This window comes from Chenopodium quinoa, unplaced genomic scaffold (genome assembly GCF_001683475.1).
Source record: "Chenopodium quinoa cultivar QQ74 unplaced genomic scaffold, ASM168347v1, whole genome shotgun sequence".
In the NCBI taxonomy this organism is placed as follows: Eukaryota; Viridiplantae; Streptophyta; class Magnoliopsida; order Caryophyllales; family Amaranthaceae; genus Chenopodium; species Chenopodium quinoa.
In genome coordinates this window covers 520,590-532,135 of record NW_018743979.1, presented here as the reverse complement: position 1 = coordinate 532,135, position 11,546 = coordinate 520,590, and positions in this window count along the sequence as shown.

Genomic DNA, 11,546 nt, shown 5'->3' with positions numbered 1-11,546 from the left:
TTTTAATACTTAATTACTAGATTAAGCATGTCAAGTTCGGGTTAACAAGTTGTCGTTCAACCCATTTATATAATCGGTTTTTGCGTGTCAATTTCGGGTTAAAAATTTAACCTAAACCTAAACCATTTAATTCCGTATCGTGTTTGTGTCGACCCAATTATGTAAACGAGTCGAGAATTCTTGACCCAAAACCACCTATTTGGTGTCGTCGGGTTATCGTGTTGTGTCTGCTTTTGACTGTCCTAATTACAATCAAATTACATCAACTCGATTCATATTCTAATAGCAAATAGTTACTTAAAACAAGTAAACATGAAATTAATATGCTTAAAAGAATTTCAATGGTATTTTATAAACTCCAAATGCCACAAACAGTGTGGTTCTCACTAATTTTTATTTCTTTTCTCACATGAATTTCAATCTAGCTAACATAAAGTATTTTTTAGACCAATCACAATCTAGTCTCATAAGTCTCAATTTTAATGTGCCCCCACAAATTTAATGCTAACTATCATATTTATTGTGGCAAAAGAAAGGTGATACATTTTGGTAAGGAATCGTGATTATATTATGTGATCACGATTATTTGCAATATTGGTATTCCAAATTAGCTACCATAAATCTTTAATGCATCAATATATTCCTATTTGAATAAATTCAAGTGTCCTTCCTTGTTAGGTTTTTCTTACTATTACATATATAAATACCACCAACCTTCATTGATATCATCACCAAAACTTCTGATAAACAAAAATACTATAGATACCTCTCAAAACTTTTAAATTAATATATCCAAAAACAATGTTGAAATATTTACTAGCCCTAATATTATGTATGGGAGTCCTAGATCTATCAACTGTAATGGGTTGGAGCATTACACCGGCACAGTATTGGGTGGATGTGGAAAATGGATTATCAGGTACGAATACAATTGGTATTCATTGTAAAAAACATGCTTTGAGACGCAGAGATCTTGGATATCATGAGATTCCAGTGTATGGTCATTTTAATTGGTCGTTCAATACTGATCCCGTGGTAACAATACGATATAGTTGTGACTTGGAATGGACAAGCCAGGCTAGCTATATACAATTTGATGCATTTTGGGATGGAGTATTTTTTGTAGATTTAGGTTGTGGTGGCCGTCATTGTCTTTGGAAAGCAAATGATAGTGGAATTTACTTATATAATCTGAAAAAACAAAGTTATGTGTATTTTCATATTTGGAGGCCAAAAATTGTTAAGTAAACTATGTAAGATCATTTTCCTTTTGATCATGATTTGTTGGTACCCCAACATTAATAAAAATAAACTCTTTAATTAAGGGTTCTCTTGGTATTGTTGTGGCATTTTGATTTTTTTTCCTCTCAATCAATGTGATATATGTGATATAATGAATTAAAATTTTGTCAAATCATTAAAATCTTAATTTGTTAAATAATTTTAAAAATTGACAATAGAAAAAAATGAAAACACCTTTTTCGCGTTACTTTGCTAAGTATTTGTGGCCACATATGTTTCGACGTGTAGATCCTCATCTGTATCATGGTTTCTCAATAGGAGGCAGTACAGGTACTGGAGAAACCATCTTAGAGGTATTTATCCTCATAGACAACTCAAAATGTTTTGTGGATTTTTGTGTCCGTCGGGAAAGTTACGTCACCAAGACTAGTTTTGTAATACCCCTCATGATTGCTTTAAAAGAGTTTGATATACAAGTCATATCAACAAGATGCTTCTTCAACTAATGGAGTTCATATGCTAAGATACTCTACAGTTATGTGTGATTGGCTGGGAGTAGTCTTAGGATGGGTGACCTCCTAGGAAGTTTTCCCAAGGTGCGTATGAGTGAGGACAAAATGCGCCGGAAGGACTTGTGTTGGTCTATGAGGACCGTTATTGGCCCTTGATGCGCATATCGTTACAATAGGCCCCACCCTAATTTGTTTGGGGTTGGGGTGTTACAGGTTTTCCGTCGGTTGTACCTACAAAACAACGGAAGCTTCGGTTGGTAAGAGTTCTGCCTACGACAATCAAGTTAGAAATGGTCAACGAATGGTAAAAAGTGCGAAAGTAAAAGTATATCTTCTCGGATTCCGAGATCAGGTGTATTCCCTGTTTTTTAGAGAATTGATTGTGTGTAATAAATGAACAGGACCCTAAAATGGGGTAAATTTCCCTATTTATAGGGTTTTTAGGAAACGTGCCCTTACCTAAGTCATTCTAAACTAGATTTGGTGGGCAGCGCTGTTTTGCGACTTTGTCGGGAATTGGGTCCTTTTGATCTATCATTCCAAGAATAATACTCGAATGTCACATGTTGTATTCAGGTGAGTCCATGTGGGCTTACTTCGGGTTGACACGTGTCACTATCTTTTTAGGCTACGTGACGAAGGTTAAAATACCTAAATCATATCTAAGAGTAAGAAATAAGAAAACTTGCTATCCAAAAAAAAGGGTTGATATCTTGATGGCTCAAAGTAGAATATCCTAGAGAATTAACATAATATGTTGTCTACTCTCCTGCTTGGTACACGTGACGAGACTTGAATACTGAAAAAAATTTAAAAATAGTGTTGTAAAAAGATGAAGCTTCCACAGACAAGTGTAATGACCCTGCAAATGTGTAAACAAGAAGTAGGGAGGAAAGAGGGAAAGGAAATGGGGGTCATCGGCAAGGGAGGGGAATGGGGTGCTGCTAGCCGGAGGTGGGAGAAGGGTGAACTGGTAGGTAGGAAGAGGTTCTTTTTTTTAAATTATTTTTTAATAATTTCATTGTTACAAAATTATATATTTAACCATTGTTACAGTTTTTATTTAATAAAATAATTATTATATTTTGTAATCAATAATATAATGTTATTAATGATAATCAAAATTTTGAGATTTTAACAAAGAAAAAAATTGAAAGTTGAGTGTTATTAAAGAGAATTTCTCCAAAAAATTCTTAGAATATTAAGGTTGTGTTTGTTTGATATGGGAATTTGTATTTCATAGGAAAAAACTACCTACATCAAATTCCAAGGAATTGCCTAAAAATTGTTTGGTTAGCATGAAGGAAGTTGCAAATCAAGTGACTTTTTTCTTACCAAGGGTGGAGGGTGGGTTTGGTAATTAACGTTTCATGTTTTGTGGGAAGTCAGAATTCACATGAATTTGCAATTCTCATAATTACACTTTTCATCATCAACTAAACAACTCAACCTTTTTCAAATTCCCATGATTTCCACTTCTCTCATTTTCTTTGTGCAACACAACAAGCCCTAAGAGATAACAAGAAATGTACAAAAAGAAAAAAAACGTCCATCACACGAACATAAATCTGGTATAGTATAAACACAAACTATTATATGTGCTTGGGGTTTACTTTGTTAGTGTTATAGGGTTTACCTGGTAAGTGTTCAAGGATTACTTCGACAGTGTTATAGGGGTTACATGGTAATTAAGTGTTTAGGGGTTACATCGTTAGTGTTATAGGATCAGGGTTACCTGATAAGTGTTCAGGGGTTACTCCGTTAATGATATCAGGGTTACTTTGTCAGTGATATAAGGATTACTCAATTGTTACAGAGGCTACTTGGTAACTTGTTTAAGGGTAACACTAGGTTAAGTCTTGTGCCTCAAAACAATTTTTACAAACTTAATAATGAATTATAATGTTAATTCAAAATCTACTAAAATGATCCTCATATATTTAATTTAAGTAAATTTTGGAATTTAGTACCTTAAAAATGGGGGTTGTTGAATTTGGTACCCGTTTAAAACTTTATTTTATTTTGGTACCCATCAAAGTTTAAAATTATAGCTTTTAGTACCTCTGTCCATGTTCCGTTAAGTCACCTTCACAAGTAAAATTTTCCTACTCTTTTTCGCTATCCTAATTAAAGCAAATATTCACTAAATAATCTAAGCCCTAATGTATGTATATATATATATATAAATATAAATAAATATATATATATATAAAGTCGTATCTCCTAATCAAAAGAATTAAATAAGTCCTCTAGCTAAAGTAGATAGGGATGTAGGGTCGAATTCACAAGGAAACACGTCTTTCTATTACTAATTAATTAATATAATCTAAATTATTAAGTAACCAAATTATTTTAAGGGAATCAAACTAAAGAGAATCTAAAGCGATTAAGAATTATAGCAATAACAATAAAACAAAGCCTAGGGTATAGGTTCACGAATAAATAATTTTCCAAGGTAAAGCACAATAATCAATCATCAATTCCTCAATTAGCCAGATCATGAAGAGCTTTCACTACTTATTATAATCACATAATTAATCTACCACTATTAAATCGCATCTCTTGAATCTTGACATAACCATTTATAAATAAACGTGCCTATTGAAACTAAACCTAAACATCAATTCTCATCTCTTGAATCTCAGATCAATATTGCAACACTCATACAATTAAACCTGACCTAATCTAATTTCCTAGCATTAAATCAATCAATAGGATATCAATCAAAGCATTAAAAATCAACAATAATAATTCACCCCTTCATATTATTTATGGATCCTCACAACCCTAGAAATGAATCTACTCACACATATTAAAATCAAAACGAAGCAAAGCAAAAAAACGAGGCAAAATCAATCAAAGAAAGTAAATTACTGAAAATGAAAGGGTAAGAAATCGTTGCCAAAGTAAACGGAAATAACCAATTGCATAAACCAAAAGTGGAGAGCAAAAATAAGATTATATAATCAAAAGCTTTAAACTAAATTTTAGAATTTAACTAATGAAAATAGATAATAGAATCCCACTTAACAAAAGCGTATTTATACTTAAGCTAAAAATCCTAATTAAAAACAAACTAAAATCCTCGAAAATCCCCTTAGAAACAAGAGCCCGGTCAGGTGCCATCTTGCCCGGCCGTGCTCGCCTCTTTTGGTGAGTAAGGCTCCGCTCACGCCCGGTCGGGTGAAGGGGAACTTTTCTCCTTCTTCCTCACCCGGCCGGGCGCGCCTTAGAACGAGCTACTCGGTCAGGCGAGCTTTCGGGCAAGAACTTCTTTGATTAGGTCACTTCCTTGGCCTAATCCGAATTTCCTCTTGGGTCTTTATGGATTGGTCCGATGCCTTGAACTCTTCTTTGCCGAGCCCTCAATCACTAGTTTGATTAATCCAACTTGGTCTTAGGCTTCGGATTCTGGTCATATTTCTCCAGTGCTTGTAGTGACTCTAATAAGTCCGGGAAAATGCTTCAAATCTGAAATTTCCTATAAAACAATATCAAATTTACAAAAATACTAGGAAACGCATATTAGGAATAAAAGTGACTCCAAAGAGCCAAAACTACTCCCAATTATGACCAAGGGAAGTGGGTAAATCAATATATAAAATAGACATATAAATGTGCAAAAATATTATTGCTTGATCTTATATAACATTTTTTATCAAAAATAATTTAAATGTTATTGATCCTATGTAGAAAATTTTATTAACCTTAAAATTAGAAAATTTCACAATATATTTGAAATACACATGATAAAAATAATATATTTGACAAGATATTAAAAAAGATAAAATAGAATTATTCCGGGTGCGGATCCAAGGGTTATGGCTAGTAAGGTTAGGTCCGGCTAAAGACCTGCACAAGGAAACACACGTGACTGCTCTCGAGAGTGGCTCGAGGAGCCCCCCCTCCGATGCCTAAGTTAGAGTGTGTTTTTAAAGAGAAAATACACTTAGAGAAATAGAGAGTGTGATGAATTATGTGTCTAACCTCCTTTCCATTGTACTTTATCCCTTAATTATAGGTTTACGGTCTCCTTTGTGGAGAGTCTTACTTAATCATTCTACAGGATGATAAGCTCCTCTAGGCACTCTTCTAGCGATGAGTGTGCACCTCGAGAGTGAGGTTGGGAGCCTAGTGATGGCTCAACGGGGGCTATCCCATACAACTAGCCTTTCAAGAGGTGGTATGAGGTCACTCATGCCGACTCTTGTTTGAATTATGTGCTCCTTCAAGATGAGCTTAGTTGAGGGGAATATCTTATCAGGAACTATCCCATACAACTAGCCCCTCAAGAGGTGGTATAAGGCTACTCATGATAGCTATTTTGAACATGTAACCTTATTAGTAATGCTCAAAAGGTCACCCTGCATACCTCTAGCCCTTCAAGTCACTAGATTGATTACACAATTCTAAGACTTAGGAGGTTATGATGAGAAGTGCTAAGGACGAAGTGTTTTATTACTTGATGATGATGGTTGATTTGAATTTGTCAAGAGGTTTCCATCCATGTGTCAGGGAAAATTGATTGTTCCTGCTAACACTAGAGGGAACACGAGCTTGTATGGAGGAATTTTGACTACTCTTGTTAAAGTTTGAGAAATGACGAGCTTGAAGGGAGGAATTTCTATTACTCCCGCTGAATTTATGAGAAATGACGAGCTTGCAGGGAGGAATTTCGATTACTCCCGCTAAAGTCTGAGAAATGAAGAGTTTATAGGGAAGAATTTCGATTACTCCCGCTGAAGTACTAAGATTTTTTTAGGCGGGAACAATGCTTACATATGTGGGACGCGTGTCAGTCATGCGAGGGTCAGTTTATTTTTATTGAAGAGACATGGCGGTTTGGCTTTATTGTTTGGCCAAACTATCCATTAACTTCTTTATTTATTTCACTGTCCCCCGTTTTACTTCCCTCTTTTTCATTTCTCACTTATTCATCTTCCTCCTTTCTTTTTTCAAAATTTTCAGTTTTGCCACTTCTTGTATGCGATCGTTTCTCCCCTATTGTTGTAAGTTTTTTGCTTCCTTATTTCTTTTTTGTTTTTTTTTTCCGTTATATTTTTCTGCTTTGCTTGTTATTACTTCCCACACTTTGTCCTACATTGCAATTCTTTAATTTTTTGGTTATAGTTTGAAGCCCTTGCTTCTCCGCTTGGTTTTCTAGTGTCATCATTGTTGTTGTGCTCTTTTCTTCTATAGTTTTTCTCATAAAGGTACTTTCTTAGTGCCTTTTTTTCTAATACTTGTTTGCCTATTTGCTTTTCTTTTTATTTTTCCCTTTCCAAAATTGTGTCTTTTCTAGCTTGGATTTGATTATTCCTGCTCAATTCTTCCTCTTTTGTTGTTTTCTATGCTTATTTGCCTTTATTTTTGCGATTTTTCGCCCTTTCTTGCTTTATTCTTTCGTAATTTCTCTTAGGGCTTAACTGATTTTGTTTTTTGCGCCTAATTTTCTTTGTCTTCTTTAGGGAAATTTTGTTGTTTATAGATCTTAAGATGTCTGACGCTACTGGCAGTCAAAATATGAGTTCCCCTTCTACGAGTACAAAGTCCAATTCTTCCCTTGAGCCGTCACACTCAAGTGAGCGCTTTGCACAAACTTCCTTTACTTCTCCTACCTCTCCCCCATTCCCTTGCAAGTAGTTATGATAGGTGACACATTTCCTGCTGGGAGCTATGTAAATACTACTATGACCCCACTAGTTGTATCTGGGTAAGGCATTAGTCATCCTACTGCTGATAGTGCTTTTCGCCCTTTTCGATCAAAAACTCTCCCCGATTTCTTTGATCCTTTTTGTAAGCGGGTACTTACTCACGATGGGATTCCAATGCCTTATCTTATTCATTGGAGAATGTACGCAATGCGCTATAACATTTAACTAATGAGGTTAAGGCAAATCCCACTTATGTGTCCCTTGTTATCCCCATTCCCTATGTCCAGCCTTTAAATAGTTTTGCTTGGGCTTGATGATATTGTTGACGTGAACCGATTTGATCACTACGTAGTGCGGGGCGGTCGCTCTCTAACTTCTTTAATTACAGTCTTCTTCTCTAACTAAGAACATGAGCGGAGCAGCTGAGTCTCCTAGTGAGCAGGCTTTTCAAGAGTGCCAGCCCACCTATGTGGTTGAGCCCGTGGAAGAGGGGAAGTCTGAATTCTACCTTAATGAGAGGTGTCATGGCCCCAAGAATTGCAGGATAGATTCCAACTGACTTAAAGACGCTTAGAAGTTTTACCTAGCTATAGTTGGTTAAACATTCTATGGATTTGGGCTAGGATTTAGGTTGGTCATTCCTAATGAGGGCTCCAAACTGTCTGCTCCTATTATTGGGTATATTGATGTCTTCGCCTCTAAGCTGGACTTGGGATTGTGCTTTCCTTTGGACCAGACTTTGGATAAGGTCTTTCACGCTTTTAATCTCTACATTACCTTGTTGTACCCGACCTCCTTGCACACTTTAATATGCTTGATGTGGTTCCTACGTTTTTAGCGCTACCCCGAACCACTTCAGCTGTTCAAGTCCTTAATGAGTTTGAAGAGGTCATCATCTGTCTCTTTGAGTTCAGCTGGTACTAAGTGGCCCCTAAGGAAGGGAGCGTGCTGTCTTTTCCCAACCTCGACTGCTACAGGGACTGGACCGACAAGTTCTTTTGGGTTTTTGTCCCCTCCTCTTTTCTTATTCCATGTAACTTCAGGTTCATTCGCACTAACATGGTTGGGGTTACCGTCTCCCCTTTAAAGTTTTCTCGGGAGATGAATGCTTTTGATTCGCTGGAGGGAGAGGGCACGAGTGATTGTCTGTATCCCAAGAAATGGATGCCCAATTCTCTGTACATTATAGGCAACGTGCAACTCTCTGCCATGCGCTTGTGCTGTACTCATGAGTCTGGTATGTTTGTCTTCAACTTGCTAAAGTGTTTACATTTCTTTATGTTTGATTGCCTTTATCTTTACATTTTTCCTTTTTCTTTTAGTTGCTTGTTATCTTAGGTTACGACAAGTTCGATAGGAAAATTCTCAACCTGCAGGACAATTGGAAGGATCTTATCACTGTTAGGCCTAACAACCCTCCTGAGCTATTTGAGACCTTGGAGGTTCATGCTGGTGCCTTAAAGGGTGAAGTTCGTTTAGCTCTGCTAAATTAAGGTCTTTTTTGGCATTGTGGCCATTGCTGGTCAGGAAGGGCCTAGCTGAGCTAAAGTTGAGCCTTCCTCTTCCACTTTTGGGATTCTGCGAGAACCACGCAACAAGGCAAGGAAAGTTATCATGGGATTGAAGAAAAGGTGGTCATTCTCAACCTTCAGGGTCACATGAGCAAGCTCGTCCAGTTATCGATTTAGAGTATGACCAAATCATTTCGCCCTCAACTAGTGGTCATCAGCCTTCTGCCAAAAGGGCTCACACCTCTTTCTCGTTATATCCCCTTGCCTTTCACTTTTCCAGCACCAGGCTTCTTGGATAGAATGCCACCGTGGATACTAGCACCAATAACTCCAACGAGCTCAATCATTGTGTTCACTAGTTTTGGAGCGATGCTTTTAAGAATCCACTCACAACAACCTCCATATTTGCTTTTGGCACCTTTCGCCCTATTGGGCCTATAGAGTTAGGGGAGGTGCCTATTAATGCTGCCTTTTGTTCGGTTTCGATGAGTCCAACCCACCACGGAAAGAAACCCGACCCAAAACTAAGCTCATAATAATTATAACCATAAAGCAAAATTAACATAAACACACGATTAAGTAAGATATTATTACCTTTGTAGCGTGCTTCGCTCACTTAATTGAGCTCTTACTTCGAAAGCCCCTTAGCCCCGTGAGCGCGGGGAAATTAGGTCGTTGACTAACCTCCTCACGACCAAAAGATATTTTATTATAATCCTAAAGTAACCCCTAAACAAGTCTAGTGGTAAGTTCGAAGTCGAACCACAAGGAACGGTAATGTTAGATTGTTCTCGATCTAATGCTTAAGCTACGCCGAATTCGGTTTATGGATATTGGGCACTACAATTAGACTAACACACATATAAAGACCAAGATATTATAAAGTCTACTAGGGGAAAAGATCCACTTTGAACAATTAACAAGTTAATGATAATCAATTGATAATAAATCATGAAAAAAAAGAATTAAAATGGGAATTAATTACACTTAAGAGAAATCTCTCAAATTCCTAGCTTAGATCCCTCATTGGCTAGGTGCATATAAGAAATTTACCCAAAATGCAATCAAATATATAAATTCTAATTCACAATCCCTTGTCAAACTAGAACTAATATGCAATCAAGTTTGCTATCATGGGAGATCAAACCAATCTAAAACAAACAACATGCCATCATCAATTCATTCAATTTATCACACAATTATCATCAAATTTATTTCAAATAACTTAATTAACCATTACAAAGTTTCACTCAACACCTAGTAGAAGGAAATCTACTCAAACATGATTAACAAAGCAATAAAGAAAGTATATATAAAGAGAAAAGAGAGTAAGAATGCTCATTGATATAAGATGGAGATCTTCAAATCATCAAATTCCTCCTTTGATTATCCAAAATCCATGAAAACCATTGTGTTTCTTACTTTCTCTCTCCAAAATTTGAGAGTTTTTCTCTCTAAAAACCTAAAACTAACCTAAAAACTACTAAAATATGAAATCCCCCCTCTAAAATGAGTAAAAAAATCTATTTATAGCCCTTACTAAATTGCCTAGGAAGCCTCCGCAAAAAGTCGAGCAGCGCGTAGAGGAGCGGGCGCTCCAATTTTGTGCACGGGCGCTCCTAGTTGCAGCAAAATATGGCGGAATTGTTCCTGAAAGTTTGGAGCGGACGCTCCTCACCAGTGCGCGCCCGCTCCTCTCGGACTAGGCAAATTGCTCAGCTTCAAATGAGCATATCTACCACATTTTACATCGAAAATAGACATATGACTTGTCGTTGGAAAGCTCTCGAGATAAGCTTTAATCTCCAATTGGAATCACCCCAAAATGTTTTGTAGATCAAAAGATATAGGCGTTTGAAGTATGATCTTTGCAAATCAAGTGCACATTTCTTCATTACTTGTTTTTTTATGTTTTATATTTCTTCAATCTTGAGCAATAAACTTATCCAAGTGTTCCTAAACATAAGAGTAAACCAATAAAGTTTAATCTAGTGTCATAAGCCACCAAAATGTGCAAGAAAAGCCAAAATTGAGAAATAACGATATTTCACACAAAAACATGACAAATGTAGTAAAACGTTATTAAAATCAAGTAAAAAGATAGAAAAACTATGAAAAACTAACTAGAAAACTCCTAAAAATAGCGACATAAATGACACTTATCACCCAGCTCCTACTGAGACCTCCTACGAAGTCCACCCGCAACGCGAGCACCGAACTCGGTCTATTGCCTTGGAGTTAGCAAAGCCCGACCTAAACCCGAGTAATTTGTGCTCAAAGGTTTTCACATTGTAATGCCTTTTTCAATACTTACTCAAGTGAATAATCCCAAGGCATGCCTTGGGTATTTATAAGGAACGCTTCCTTGTGAATTCCACTCATCATTCAATGTGGGACTTTTTCATAAACAGATCCCACATGGAAAGATTGGTGAATTCAATCCTTAGTTACATAAATTAAGGAATAACTAAGTCACAAGTGTCACATGATTAGGTGAGGACCACTTCCTCACTTGCGTCCCATGGCAACTCACATACGTTGTGAGCTAACCATGTGTCACCCAACCTTGAGCCCCAAATTAGGTTCGATTAGGCCACTCACTTTTTGGCCCGTGTTCATGACCCTTC